This window comes from Polypterus senegalus, chromosome 18 (assembly GCF_016835505.1).
Source record: "Polypterus senegalus isolate Bchr_013 chromosome 18, ASM1683550v1, whole genome shotgun sequence".
NCBI lineage: Eukaryota > Metazoa > Chordata > Cladistia > Polypteriformes > Polypteridae > Polypterus > Polypterus senegalus.
Window position 1 is genome coordinate 52,816,236 of NC_053171.1, and position 15,037 is coordinate 52,831,272.

Genomic DNA, 15,037 nt, shown 5'->3' on the forward strand with positions numbered 1-15,037 from the left:
ACTTCACAGTTACCCATGGAGGTGGGTGGGAACGGGCATATCAAGAGCCCCTCCCTGGATCTCCTCAATATCGCCCCGTCTCTGTTCACGTCGTTACTCTGAAGTGAATTCCCGTTTAGAAAAGAGGGAGGAGCCGTTAATTAAGAAGCGCTATGAAATTATGTTCACGGTGAATCAACAACATTTATTTATATAGCACATTTTCATACAAAAAAATGTAGCTCAAAGTGCTTTACATAGTAGAAAAATAAAAGACACAGTAAGAAAATAAAATAAATCAACATTAATTAACATAGAATAAGAGTAAGATCCGATGGCCAGGGTGGACAGAAAAAACAAAACAAAAAAATAAAATCTGCAGGGATTCCAGACCATGAGACCGCTCAGTCCCCTCTGGGAATCGAACAGTTTGCCCATGTGGGAGAGTTTAATCCATCAGGATTTACCTTGAGGGTTTTTTTTTACCTTAAATGGAGATATATACACGTGGCAACAGAAATGTGACACCAACTTAAAACGCAGAAGCCAATGCTTTAACTAGAAAAAATGAATGGGAACCCGAAAAGCTTCTCCAAAAATAACGGAGAATCAGTATTCTGTTCTTGACAGATCAGCCGCTCGGTAGCTTCGGCGGAAGGGGGCGTTCCCTGGCGTAGGCTCAGACACACCCTGTAGGGTGGAATAAGCGCCGTCGGACTCCGTCCATGTGCTCACTTGTCACTCCCACGGCGCCGGCTGATCTCTTCTGTCCGTTCATCTCCGCCTGCCTGAGCTGCTCGATCGGCACTGCGGAGTCCTACCTTGTGATAACAAGGTAAGTGGCGCGTGTTCGGGAATCGGGAAAGCAGGTAGCGACTGCTCTGTTAGATAATCAGTGGATCCAGATTGCACTTTTTGGCGTGCGAATTGGCTGATTGGCTTCTTTTGGCTCAGCTTTGAAAGAGTGACGGGGACACGCAAGCGAAATGACCTAACAGCCTCTTCCTTTGGCACCAATTCACGCAGACAGGGATTGCCTATGCTGGTGTTAGGACTAAGGGGTGAAGTTAGATAACGTTTTGATCGACCGTTAGTTTTTGCACGAACAATTGTAATTAAGTGGGCGACTCTACGAAATGAGATCACTGAGTGGGCAGCCTGCTGTGAAATTTTCCTACAATTAACTCAGAGACGCAGGAGTTAAACAACGAGAACTAATAACATTGGAGATCGGAGAAGAAACGCGTTCAATCGTATTCCGCTGGAACGCAGAAAAGACCCAAAAGATACAGTAGTGATCGGTGCCAGGTCTACCTTTTAATCCCACAGCGTTTTTCTGTTTATGCATAACTCAGACGATCGCTTCATCTCAGTCCCTGCCCGCAACGACAAACTACGCCAAGTTCGGATGGGCGCGCCGCACGGAAAAGAGCAGTCAAATCAGCGAAAAGAAGAATGTGGCGCGGGCGGATGCCCAGGAGGTGTCGAAAAGCTCCGAATGGTGAGACTCCATGCTGGGAGTGAAAACCTCCAGAAAGTAGACGTTATGAGAGCGATTAGGGGGTAATCGAAGGGTCGCTGAACTTGATGATACCCCACCCACCTTGAAGTTCCTGCGACCACCCCATATTCCTTCACACTTAGTTCCTCCCAGGGGGGCTGATGGAATCTCGTCTACGTCTATCATGCAGAATAACTTCATACCTGCAGCGTAATCTAATTCAGGGTCGAGAACAGCAGTGAGCACAAACAGGAAAAACCGTTGTGGACAAATCATTGGTCCATCAAAGGGTCTCTCCAGGCTCTAAAAAATAAAGGTGCCAAAGTGGCTCCTCAGGGCGATGCTGCAGGGAAACCGTTTGTGGTACTCCAAAAAACACAGGAAGGTTCCAAAAAGAACCTTTTATATGTTCAGATCTGTAGCTGACACCTTAAAACATTAATAGATAACAGATTTGTGAAATACCAGTGAATTGTTTATTTTAGCAGTACAGTATACAAATACTTGATCTCAGTTCGGGTTTTCTTGATATGCTGTTTCTTGCTGCGCAGCCCATAATACATTAAATGTTTCTGTTTTGTTCATGTATTGGGAAACGTTTCAAATTCCAAAGAACCTCTTAATATCAAAAACCATTTTCCTTGAATTAAAAGGTTCTCTTTGAAGCAGTGGTTCAATAAGGAATCGCACAGTCCAGTTAAATGCCTTAAGAACCAGTATTTTTTAGGAGTATAGGAATAATCTTGTTTTGAAATGTTGGTTTCCTTCAGATAAAGAAGGAATAAAAATGAATCTGTCTGTATTATTATTATTATTATTCTTTGTTTTGGGTGACACCTTCATCCAAGGCGACTTGCAACATCTGAGGTACAGCTTGTTCCATTTCTTTTGTTTTTCCAGTTGGCGCCCTGCAGGCAGGTGAAGTGACTTGCTCGTGGTCACACTGTGTCAGTAGCAGGATTTGAACCAAAGCCTCAGGGTTTGTAGTCTAAGGCCTTAACCACTATGTCAAAGTAACACAGCCAAATATTTCCATCAATGTATCAATCAATTTTCAAAGCAGCTAATCCAGGGGGGAAAGCTGGAGCCTATCCCAGAAAGCATCAGGCCCATGGCAGGAACAGTCCCTGCAGAGGGCAACAGTTCATTGCAGGGTGAACACACACACATGCACACACACAATGGCTAGTCCACCTAACCCTGCATGTCTTTGGATTGTGAGAGGAACCCCATGTTGACATGGGGAGGATTTGATATGCTAACCCTGGCCTCCTTGTTTTGAGGTAATTGCACTACCCCATTGCCACCGTGAACTCCCAGATGTTTCAATTTCATTTATTTCCTTCCCAGCTCAACATGTTATTTCAGTTTAAGGTGGGTGTGAAGTTTACAGCAGCATCACAAACAATGTCCAGAATATTTAGGAAATGTTCAGTGGGGGCGGGACAATCGAGAAAAGAGAGTCCAAACTATAGCATTGAGCTGCCAATCTGGAGAGGCAATAATAATAAGTTGCATTTATAGAACGTCTTTCACAACCCCAAGTTGGCTTTACAAACTGAGAGAGACTGAGGAAGAGGGGCCATAACACTGAAGGACCTGCCTGTCTGCCCAGGGTGGAGAGTCTGGTGTGTGGGACAGTAAGGACCTGAGAGAGCCACGAGGAGTGTATGGAGCTAGGAACTGAATGAGGTAGAGGGGGCCTTTGAAGGGGAGAAGCAGAATCTTGAATTTAATCCTTGATGGAAGCGGTAGCTAGTGAAGTTTGGAGAGAACAGGGGAGATGTGAGCAGAATGCTTTGTGTGGCTGTGGAGTTCTGAATGAACTGTAGCTTCTGTGTAGATTTTGCAGGGAGGCTGATGAAGAGGGGCGGCACGGTGGCGCAGTGGTAGCGCTGCTGCCTCGCAGTTAGGAGACCCGGGTTCGCTTCCCAGGTCCTCCCTGCGTGGAGTTTGCATGTTCTCCCCGTGTCTGCGTGGGTTTCCTCCGGGCACTCCGGTTTCCTCCCACAATCCAAAGACATGCAGGTTAGGTGGATTGGTGGTTCTAAATTGGCCCTAGTGTGTGCTTGGTGTGTGGGTGTGTTTGTGTGTGTCCTGCGGTGGGTTGGCACCCTGCCCAGGATTGGTTCCTGCCTTGTGCCCTGTGTTGGCTGGGATTGGCTCCAGCAGACCCCCGTGACCCTGTATTCGGATTCAGCGGGTTAGAAAATGGATGGATGGATGGCTGATGAAGAGGGACTTACAGTAATCAATATGAGACATCATGAAACAATGAACCAGAGTTTGAGCATCAATTAAAGGGCAAAAATGTATGGAGGAGGGCAATGTGACAGAGATGATAGAATTAAATTTTGGAAAGAGGCCTAATGTGGAGCTCAAAGCTAAGTGACAAATCAAACAAAACACCAAGAGTTCAGATAACAGGAGCAGGTTTGACAAGTGCACCATCAACAGAAACAGAGACATTGGATGCCTTAGAAAGTTGGAAGTTTGGGCCTACCAGTAACACTTCAGTTGTATTGGCATTAAGTTTCAGAAAGTTATTTTCCATCTTTAGCTTAAGATCAGTGATACAGTGCTGGGAGGCAAGTTTGTGCTAAGATCTAACTGTACATTGTCTGCACAACAGTGAGCCATCTATGAGGGGCCTTTCATGAAAGAAATAAGGCAAAAACTTGCTCCTCAATGACAGCCTATTTATTGGCGACTTGAACACTGCATGATCCATTTGTCAAAGCCAGCAACCGTATCATCTTGAGTTTAGCTGTCAAGATGCTTTTTCATCACAGCCATCAATTCATCGCACGTCTCCAAAACTTTTTACATGCAAACGTTTTTTTCTTTTTCATTTTTGGGAACAACCAGAAATCACAAGGTGCCAAACCAGCTGGAAGTCAAATGTATCTCTTGCATTGTGTGCAGCTCATTGTCATTGTGGACAAATTCAGAATCCGGAGGTGGAGACCCCAACTCCTCTCTCTGTTCCCTTTCATACCATTCGCTGTGACCTGCTTTTTTTTTTTTTTCTTGTAACGTCAAGAAAGAATAAACGTGACATCTGATCGATGTGAACACGATGGCAGCCCACTAACAACTGAAGGCTATGCGCATTCATTTTCAAACCTGCTTATTCTGAGCAGAATCCCAGCAAGCATTGAGTCATTCCAGATGCTGCAAAAAAAAACAAAAGAGTTCATTGTTTTTAACTATGTAAAGAAAAAAATATAGTTTATTTTTTGTATTATTTAAATACACATTGGCTGGTAGGGTGGTATAGTGGGTACCCATTATCACTTCATTTGTAATTTAACACGCCCTTAAAACTGTACCCCTCTTTAGTTTTTGTAAACAATTTTTTCATAATTTTTAAAGAGATCAACCAAATGAGAAAAGTGCAACTTCAACTTTTGTTGTTAAATGAAGGAGCCTTCCTGTTTGCACATGGACTGTCTCCTTTTTATTTTTTTAATCCAAAACCAAAATTTCGTAATAGTTTATTGGGTCATTGCTGTCAATAGTGCAGAATATGGTGAAATTCTTTGTTGCATGTGCTAATGGACAGTCACAGTTAAACAGCAGACTTGTCATTCTGGCTGGCACCCCATCCCAATTGTTGGAAAGATGTCCATCCGTTCTTTTCATTCTGTGTTAGAAAGAAGTCTGTCCATTGATTTCACTCTGAACTGGAAAAAAGTCCATCTGTTCATCTGTTTGCTGTGCCAGCTGCAGGGAGTGGGATGGGTTAAAGAAGAGAGCCCGGATGGTGGGCTTGGACCCCCACGCATTTGCATGGACCTAATTTAGATCAAACTGTTAACCTGTAATGCATGTGTTTTCAATGAGAGAGGAAGACTAGCGTACCAGGAGAAGACCCTTCACAGACATGAGGAGAAAAGGCTCAGGAAGTGACCAGTGCTGCAGGTCTCCTAAGAAAAAAAAGGGAGAACAGAAATAGAGAACATTTCTCTTTTTTATTTTTTATCTTCAATAGCCTTTTTTTCTTAATGTGCCACCCTGTACTTCCCATCAAAATCCATTTTCTGTATCTGCGAGAATCCAGCGGTGAGCTGTCATATTTGTTTCTCTACGTCTAAACTGAGTCTTTTCTTGGTATACAACATACTGGTTCAGTGATGGCGCTATACTGGGTTTTGTGGTCCCTAAAGGAAACCTTACTTGACCAAGAATGGTTTCATTCTGGGATGTGGGTCCCTGATATGAAATTGGTTCCCAATATCTTGAGAAAACAGAAATCTTTAATGCATCGCCAGTGTCTTAGCAGAATAGCAAAGAAAACCTGAACTTAGCCTGTCTGGGTGTCCTTTTAAAATCAGGAACCCATTGGTATTTTTGTTGTCTTTTAATGGTTATTTATGGAGTCAGGTTTGCATTTAAATATACAAAGGGTCCCTCTGGAGCCTTTATGTGAATTGTTCAGTCTGGTATCCCTTTACAGAACCACTCTGGCACATTTAACTTTTAAGAGAGTAGGTGGGTGCTCCCTGTCAATGTTATCCTCATTATACTCCTAAGCACTTTCTGTATATAGAACATTAGAACAATCTAGATGGGAACAGGCCATTCAGTCCAACAAAGCTTGTCAGTCCTGTCCACTTAATTCTTCCAAAAAACATCAAGTTGAGTTTTGAAAGTCCCTAAAGTCTTACTGTCTACCACACTACTTGGTAGCTTATTCCAAGTGTCTATCGTTCTCTGTGTAAAGAAAAAATTCCTAATGTTTGCACGAAATTTACCCTTAACAAGTTTCCATCTGTGCCACTGTGTTCTTGATGAACTCATTTTAAAGTCGCTGTCTCAATCCACTGGACTAATTCCCTTCATAATTTTAAACACTTCAATCAGGTCTCCTCTTAATCTTCTTTTGCTTAAACTGTAAAGGCTCAGCTCTTTTAATCTTTCTTCATAATTCAACCCCTGTAGCCCTGGAATCAGCTTAGATGCTCTTCTCTGGACCTCTTCTAGCGCTGCTATGTCCTTTTTGTAGCCTGGAGACCAAAACTGCACACAGTACTCCAGATGAGGCCTCACCAGTGCATTATAAAGGTTGAGCATAACCTCCTTGGACTTGTACTCCACAGATCAAGGCACTATATAACCTCACATTCTGTTAGCCTTCTTAATGGCCTTTGAACACTGTCTGGAAGTGGATAGCTTAGAGACCACTATGACTTCTAAATTCTTCTCATAAGGTGGATTGATTTTCCGATCGCCCATATATATTAATATGTTATTTGGAAATGAAATAAACGTGAGAAACTCCTATTTTAATGTTCATCAATCAGTCATGTTTATATAGCACATTTCATAGCAAATGCAGTCTTAGAAATCCTACTGGTTCTGTAATGGCACTTTTACCTTGGGATTAATAAAGTATCTATCTATCTATCTATCTATCTATCTATCTATCTATCTATCTATCTATCTATCTATCTATCTATCTATCTATCTATCTATCTATCTATCTATCTATCTATCTACTGGGTTGCATGGTTCCTTGTTAAACCACTGACTGACAAATTACAGGAGACTCATTTCATTCTGGGTTCTTTGCACATGAATTTGGTTTGTTGGACTTTAAAATGTGAACAAAATTGAAGTCTTTAATGTGTAGACGCCAACCTAGCAGAAAACTAACTGATTGACATAACCTGAACCCTTTTAAAGCCAAGAACCTAAGAGGATGTCACACATCTGTTATTACCTAGTCCTGCTTATTTATGGAGAGCCTGGTACAGTTTTAGAGGAAGGTTCATTCTGGAATCTTCACACTGACGTTTCATGTTGGAACTAAAAATGGCTCCCTTATGGCATTGCCCAGAAGAACCACTTTGATGCCAGTTTCATGTACAGTTTCATGAATTAGTAAGCACTTTAGTTTAGGTGCTGCAAAAATGCATCTATTACTCATTTACTCGTATGTAGAAAGACCTTAACAAAGGGTTCTTTTGGTCTTCATAACACTTATAACCCATCAGTAGATGGATTATTCATGTCTGTGCTGTGTGGCATATTGCATGAAGATGAAATGACTTGTTGATTTGAAGGATTCACAGGTCTTATATTAAATATATAAAATCAAGAGACATGTGTCTCCATTAAGCTACCTCGGAGCACTCCAAAGTGACGTTTTGTTAGTAGGTCACACTTTACAGATGCTTTCTAATTTTTATGAGGACCCAAAGAACTATACAGTATGTTAAGATCTTGTAATAGATGCCTTTTGCAGTACCTAAACTAAAGTGTTATAGCTAAATGTTTATTGCTAAAGGGATAGGCTGCAGCAACCGTAATTGTTAAAAAAAGGTGGGTCAATAAAGCATGTGTATAAAGCACGGATGCATGTAAGAGTTCATTTAGTTTATGAATCCATCCAAACATTCTCTAAGCCTGCCTCTCCTTTGTATGGCATTGTGGGAAGCCACAGTTATTGTAAAAATATTTTTATTTCTGTAAGCAAATGTGGTTTAAAAGCAAAATGTCTTGAAGCAGTATTATGTCATGTAACTTGCAGAGCAAAGTGAAGACTGTATTTGTGTATTTAGCACACATTCATTTTTATCTTATCTCCCCCCACTGATTTAGTTAGCTGATATTTTTCTGCAGAGTGACTGGTATAGCACACATCTGCATTCAGAGAGACAGCAAGAGCGGGGCTGGCGCTTAGGTGTTACTTGTGGGGTTCTTCCTATGGCACTGTGCTTTTTGGGATTCAGCCAGTTCAAGATCTTATTCTCAGGTTATGCTACATCACCAAGCCTGCGTCGCTTGCTAGGTAGATGATGAAGCGGTGGTTTATTGGTTGCCTTCCTGGAAAGACTGACTCCAACAGTACTGCTGACCTGTAGTTCATATGGAATCATTCGCTAAGGAGGAACTGAGTATTATGTTGCCCAGAGACCGATCATTACAATAAAATAACAATAATTCTTAACATTTATTTAGTGCTTTTCTCACTACTTAAAGCGCTTTTACACAGTGAGTGGGCAGCCACTATGTGCCATTACATTCTCCACACTTTAGCTGTGAGGTGGTGAAGGGGTGAGAGATAGTTAGCTGATTATAGACAGGGGATCATTCTCCAAGAAAACACTTAATCCAGTTCAGGATCACAGGGGGCACAGTCTACCCTGGCTGGGCTGGACGCAAGGTAGAAAGCGATACACAAGTGCATTGTGGGGCCCAATAATGCCCACACCTACATGCCCATTCCCAGAGACCAAATTTGGAATCACCACTTAACGTGAAATGTACATGGATATGGGGGGAAAATGGGAAAACTTGAAGGAAAGCACAAAGAGACGCAGAGCGGATGTGCAAACTCCACACTTGAGATGACAACCGGGTGTGGGAGTCGAATCTGGGACTCCAGAACTGTGAGGTAGCAGCACTGCCCACCGCATCTCTTTCACTTTGTGGTACTGCTGTGGCGTTTCAAGTGCCAAGTACCAAGTTTTAATGACACACTGGGGTTAGTGCTGTGTCCCACAGCATCGGGAAATTGCTTTTAACTCACAGTCTTGCCACTTTCTGCATGGTGTATTCATTATCTATCTATCTATCTATCTATCTATCTATCTATCTATCTATCTATCTATCTATCTATCTATCTATCTATCTATCTATCTATCTATCTATCTATCTATCTGTAAATTGGGATAACAAATAATATTAAGGATAAGTGGGATTAGAGGGTGGAAACAATGGGAGGACTTATATAAACATATTTTTATTCTGAGAAAAATGTGAATATATAATGGTTTGAAACTATCTATCTATCCTAAAAAATTGCATTATATACGATTGTCTGATATGCTAGTTATTTTAAATACTTCAACATAGATCAGACAAGTTTAATTCAAGGAATGAGGCTTGCGAAAAACAAGATAAGACCAGAGATCGAGCATAGGGATGGAGATACTACATTTAATTGTGAATTTTCCAAAGGACAAACAAAAAGTACTTTAATGCAGGAAATGAAAAAAATTGGTTACAATAGCCATATGAAAGATAACCTTCTGGTTATGGAGCTCCATTGCTCCTAGAAACAGGCTGAATACTGAATGGAAATGTTCATTTCATTGCAGTCTAAAATATCAATGGGACCAGATGGGGCAGGGCAAGGGAAATGGTACCATGCATCATCTGCGGACGTCTCCTCCATTATAGAAATGGTAGCAGTGATGGTGCAAAACATTTAGTCTTCCTCCCGTGTCTCCCTTTGCTGAAACCTGTGAAACCCTCTCGTATGCTGGCATGTCTGACAGTTTAACACTACCCAAGACTAAACAGTTCTTGTATGACGTTGGATAATTAATTAGATATTGATTGACATTTTGTTGACCTCTCAAAAATTTTATTATTATTACTATGATTATCACTCCTGGACTGCTCTCTGCATTTGAAGCCTGCTGCATTTGCTTCAAAATGCAGCATAAACTCTGGTGTTCAGCCAGCCCAGGTGGGCACGTCAGTCCTCTTTTCAGACCACTACATTGCCTTCCTGTAGCTGCATGTATTAAGCTCAAATCCTTGATGCTGGCATACAAAGTAGTCTGCGGATCAGCACCTGTGGATACAGAGACACTTGTGAGGTTTGCATGCTCCTTCTCCACCACTCAGCCCTGCTAGTGAATGGCATATGGTGTTGCCACCTCTGCATTGTATCATAAGTAAGTGCTAGCTGGTGGAGTGAGCAGCCCATCTCCATTTGGAACTCTGATTCCCTCAGTGGGTTTAATGAGGTTTTGAAGACCTCCTTGTTTGCTAAATTTCCATCTAACTGATTAGTTAGCATGAGGGAGACATTCCTGTCAGCCAAGGTGAGCACATGTCACTCCTTTCTTCAGATCACTACATTGGCTGTCTGTTGCAGAACGTATGAAGTTGAAAACTTTGATGCTCGCCTGCAGAGTAGTCAGTGGGCCGGCTCCCATACACATGGAGACGCTTGTGAGGTCCTGTGCGCCTTCTCACCCTCTCAGGTCTGCTGATGAATGATGTCTGGTGATGTGTGGCATGAAATCTCAGTCCATACTTTTTTCACGTGTAGTTCCTGGCTGTTGGCACAAGCTGACCACCTTCATCTGAAATACTGATCCACTCAATATGTTTAAGAAGTGTCTTTTTGTGTGATTGTCAGTCTAACTGATGAGGGCTTTGAAGGATTCTTGGAACCTGGGATTTGTAACTCGCTTGTATTTTGTTTTGAGCTCTTCACTTGTGATGATCAGTTTGGTCCCTTTTACTCGGTGATGTTGACCTCTTTTGTAAGTCACTTTGGATAAAAGCATCTACTAAGCAAATAAATGTCAATGTAGTGAGATGGTAATGATGAAGGGTGCTCTCATATATACAGTAGCTGGTTCTTAGGGTCAGTAGACATCTACTGACGTCCAGGTGCTGTTTTAACCCTACCACCCACCCCCCCACTGCACACAAAACTGTTTTACTTTTTACCTGCATTGTTAATGATGATGTATGTTATGCTTAGGACTTGAGATCATCTAAAGAGCACACAAGTGACATAAGACTGAGCTGCAGCTTTACTAAAGCTTGGAACCATTAGCTTAATTTAATTATTGATGTTATTTTAGTCCTTCTGCATTCGTTAAACAAACAAAAAAAAAAGCATGCTGCCATCTGATAAACATTTATTATTTTGGTTGGGCTTCTTCTTTTTGTTTTTTTTTTGTAAAAGCTTATGTTCCTGCAAATGGCTCCAGTACCCTGCAGGGAAGCCCCTGATTTGATTTGAAATTCGGAACCTTTGTGACATGGCTATCAGACTTTGCTAAGTGCAATTTCTTCATTATCTTTTGCTCTTAATGCATGCTGATGTGTTTGGCATTGTGTTGATTCCAGAAAAATCTGTACTGCTGCTGCTGCATTGTCGTGCAACGGTGGGAAGTCAGAGAGATGCTTTACTGATTTCTGTGTCCAAGTGAAAAAACTTTGATAATTTGGTTCACTAATGCTGAGGGAGATGATAAATATTTGGGAGGTTTTTATTCTTTGCATAATAATCGCCTCGCTTATCCACCATCATCAACACACACCCCCACACCCCCCCGGGGTGCGCTACGCTCCAGCTACTTCATGCCTGTGCCACGAGTGTTGTGAAGGTGGGGGGGGCTGAACGCACAATCACTTAGGAGATGCAGACGGATCAGCTGCTGGCTTTCTGCTGCTGCTGCCAAGCTGCGTGTTCTGCTTGTCGTGCTGCGTGTCGATCATTTAAAAGCCTATATAGCAGCTGTCCTCTTGTTTCACTACCTTGTCTAGCGTGACGTTAAAGTGTCTCTCACGGGACATCAAATTGTCTTCCGAGAAGATCACGTCTTGTCTCCTTCCAAGCCTTCCCAGATATTTTTTTTATAATAGAGAGAAATGTAGCTGATAACTGGTTTAGACGTTGTGGCCTGTAGAGGGCGCCACAGCACCCTAAAACCCCTGACACAATTTCATAACAGGGTCCTGAGTTGAACAAGAAGTGTTTACTCAACAGCACCTTCATGAGGTTAATAATTATAATAATAATACATTTTATTTATACAAGGCACCTTTCTGAGAACTCAAGAACACCAAAGAAACAATAAATAAATAAAAGATACAATTATAAACAACTAAAAACATTAGAAAATATAAAAATTAAAACCAAACAAAACCAATGTAATCATAAAGAAAAAGCCATTTTAAAAAGATGTGTTTTAAGTTTACATTTGAAGGATGAAGGATGAATACGATTTGGTGTTTCTAAGCTCGGTAGGTAATGAATTCCAGAGCTTGGTAGCAGAACGACTGAATGCTCTGCTCCCCATCGTGGTTAGACGGGCGAGAGAGATGGTCAGATGGATGGAGGGAGAGGATCTAAGGTTGCGGGAGGGAATGGCAACATGAAGAAGGTCAGACAGATATGGAGGGGAAAGGTTATAAATGGCCTTAAGTGTTAATAGCAGAATCTTAAAATCAATTTGAAACTTAATAGGGAGCCAATGAAGCTGCTGCAAGACCGGAGTAATATGGTGAATAGATGAGGTTCGAGTAATGATGTGAGCTGCAGAATTCTGGACTAGCTGAAGCTTATGAAGAGATTTATTAGAAAGACCAAAGAGGAGTGAATTGCAATAGTCTAGCCGAGAAGTAACAAGACTATGAACAAGAATGGCAGTGGTATGGGGAGTGAGGGAGGGGCGGATGCGATTAATATTATGTAGGTGGAAGTAAGCAGACCGGCTGATGTTACTAATGTGAGACTGGAAAGATAGAGTACTGTCGAAGATGACACTCAGACTCTTGACCTGAGGTGATGAGGGGAAACAACAGAGTTATCTATACTAATAAAAGGCAAAGCCCTCACTGACTGACTGACTGACTGACTGACAGACTCACTCACTCACTCACTCACTCACTCACTCACTCACTCACTCACTCACTCACTCACTCACTCACTCACTCACTCATCACTAATTCTCCACGTTCCCGTGTAGGTAGAAGGCTGAAATTTGGCAGGCTTATTCCTTACAGCTTACTTACAAAAGTTAAGCAGGTTTCGTTTCAAAATTCTATGCGTAACGGTCATAACGGTCGACAATGTCTGCCATTTTGAACTTTCTTATTTATGGCCCCATCCTTACGAAAAATATAGCCAAGGGGAAGAAGGTAAATAATAAAAAGAAGAGGCCACAGGACAGATCCCTGGGGCACACCTGAAGTAACAGTGGTGGGTTGGGATGTGAAGGATTTAAGCTGAATGAACTGAGTGCGGCCTGAGAGGTAGGATCTGAACCAATCAAGTGGAATGTGAGTAATTCCAATCAGAGATAATCTAGTAAGGAGAGTGGTATGACAAATAGTATCAAAGGCTGAACTCAGATCAAGGATTAATTTCCAGTTTTCAATAGGCATGAAGCTTTGTGCTCCTTCATCTCCCATGGAGTTTCATCCACTTCCTCCTGATTCTGAAGCTCGAGTTGAGTGCTCAATCTATTACCCCGGGAAGCACTTCCAGGTCTGGTGGGACCCCAATGGTCCTTGTGCCACAGTATTCCACAGAACCCGGCAGGACTGGTCCCTGGGACCCCTGTGATTGTCCATACTGGGGTCCTCCAGACAGGATGCTGCCACCCCGTGTAAAGGAGGGACGCACTGCCCTTAGTAGGCCTTCTCCCTCTGTGCTTTCCGTCTCGGGTGTTGATCCCTGGTTCTTAGAATGGCAATGCTGGAATAGCTGCAGCCTTGTCCTGGCACAGCAGGAGAATATTCTTGCTCCCCAGCTGTGCTCTGTATCTGCTGGCCTCCAGGCCAGGTAAGGTAGCAGGACCCATCCCGGCAGGGACACCCTCACAACATACACACACACACACACAAGTAAGCTGATTTGTGTTTACTATTAAGTAAAGAGAAGGTCTCCATTTTAATATGAAGTGGATTCAGAAACTATTCAGACCCTTTCACTTTCTGAACACTTTTCTGTGTTGTATATTTGATTTTTAAATTGTTGAATTTGCCTTTTTTGCCATTCAGTCTACACTCAGTAGCCCTTAATGGCAAAGTGAAGACATGTTTTCAGGAAGGTTTGCCCATTTATTAAAAAATCAAACACTGAAATCTCTCATTCAAAGCAGCATCTGGGACCTTAACGTAGTACTTTGTAGAAGGCCCATTTTGCTGACTTTTTAAGTAAATCTTTACAAGCTTTGAACACCTGGATTTGGGTAGTTTATCTCTGGCAGATCCTCTTAAGCTCCATTGGGAGATGCAAAGCATCTGTAAACTGCCATCTCTAGGTCTCTTCACAGTCTGGGCTTTGACTAAGCCACTCAGGGGCAGTCAGAGTCTTGCACCAAAGCCACTCCAGCATTGTCTTGGTCGTATGCGTCGGGTCATTGTCATGTTGAAATGTGAAATGTCACACCCCCAGTCTGAGATGGCGTGCACACTGGAGCGAGTTTTATTCAAGGCTGCATTTGTCTTCCCTTGGTTCTGACCCGTCTGCCAGTCCCTGTACCACCATAGCATGATGCTCCGACACCATGCTTCACTGTACAGATGGTATTAGGCAGGTGATGAGCACTGCCTGGTCTTCACCAAACATACTGTAGTGCTTGGAGTTCTAACCAAACAGTTCAATTTTTTTTCTCATCTGACCAGAGAATGTTATACCCTCATACTCTCTTGTACTCAAAAGAGATTTCCATCGCGCCACTCTACCATAAACACCTGCTTGATGGAGTGCTGCCAAGATAGTTGTCCTCCCAACATGTTCATCCATTTCAATAGAGGACTTCTGAAGCTCTGTCAGAGTGACCATTGAGTTCTTGGTCATCTTCTTGAATAACACGGTTCTTGCCTGGTTACTTACATTGGATGGATGGTCAATTCTATGAAGAGTCCTGGAGGTTCCAATCTTCCTCCATTTCACAATTCTTGAGGCCACTGTGCTCCTGAGGAGACTAAAAGGTTTACATCCCACGGCCCTGATCTGTGCTTCAGCACAATTTGATTGCAGAGGTCTAAAGAGATTTTCTTGGACCA

The 15,037-nt window shown here is 42.3% G+C and overlaps 1 protein-coding gene across 2 annotated transcripts in view; it reads left to right on the forward strand.

The window, feature by feature from the left end:
* The first annotated feature begins 659 nt into the window (after nt 1–659).
* Nucleotides 660–15,037, forward strand: part of inf2 (inverted formin 2) — a 195,341-nt gene continuing 180,963 nt past the window's right edge. Inside the window, exon 1 of one of the 2 annotated variants that reach the window (XM_039741927.1) lies at nt 660–814. The gene's annotated coding sequence lies outside the window, so the exon portion shown is untranslated. The remainder of the gene's footprint in view (nt 815–15,037) is intronic. The other variant, XM_039741928.1, reaches the window with a different exon arrangement.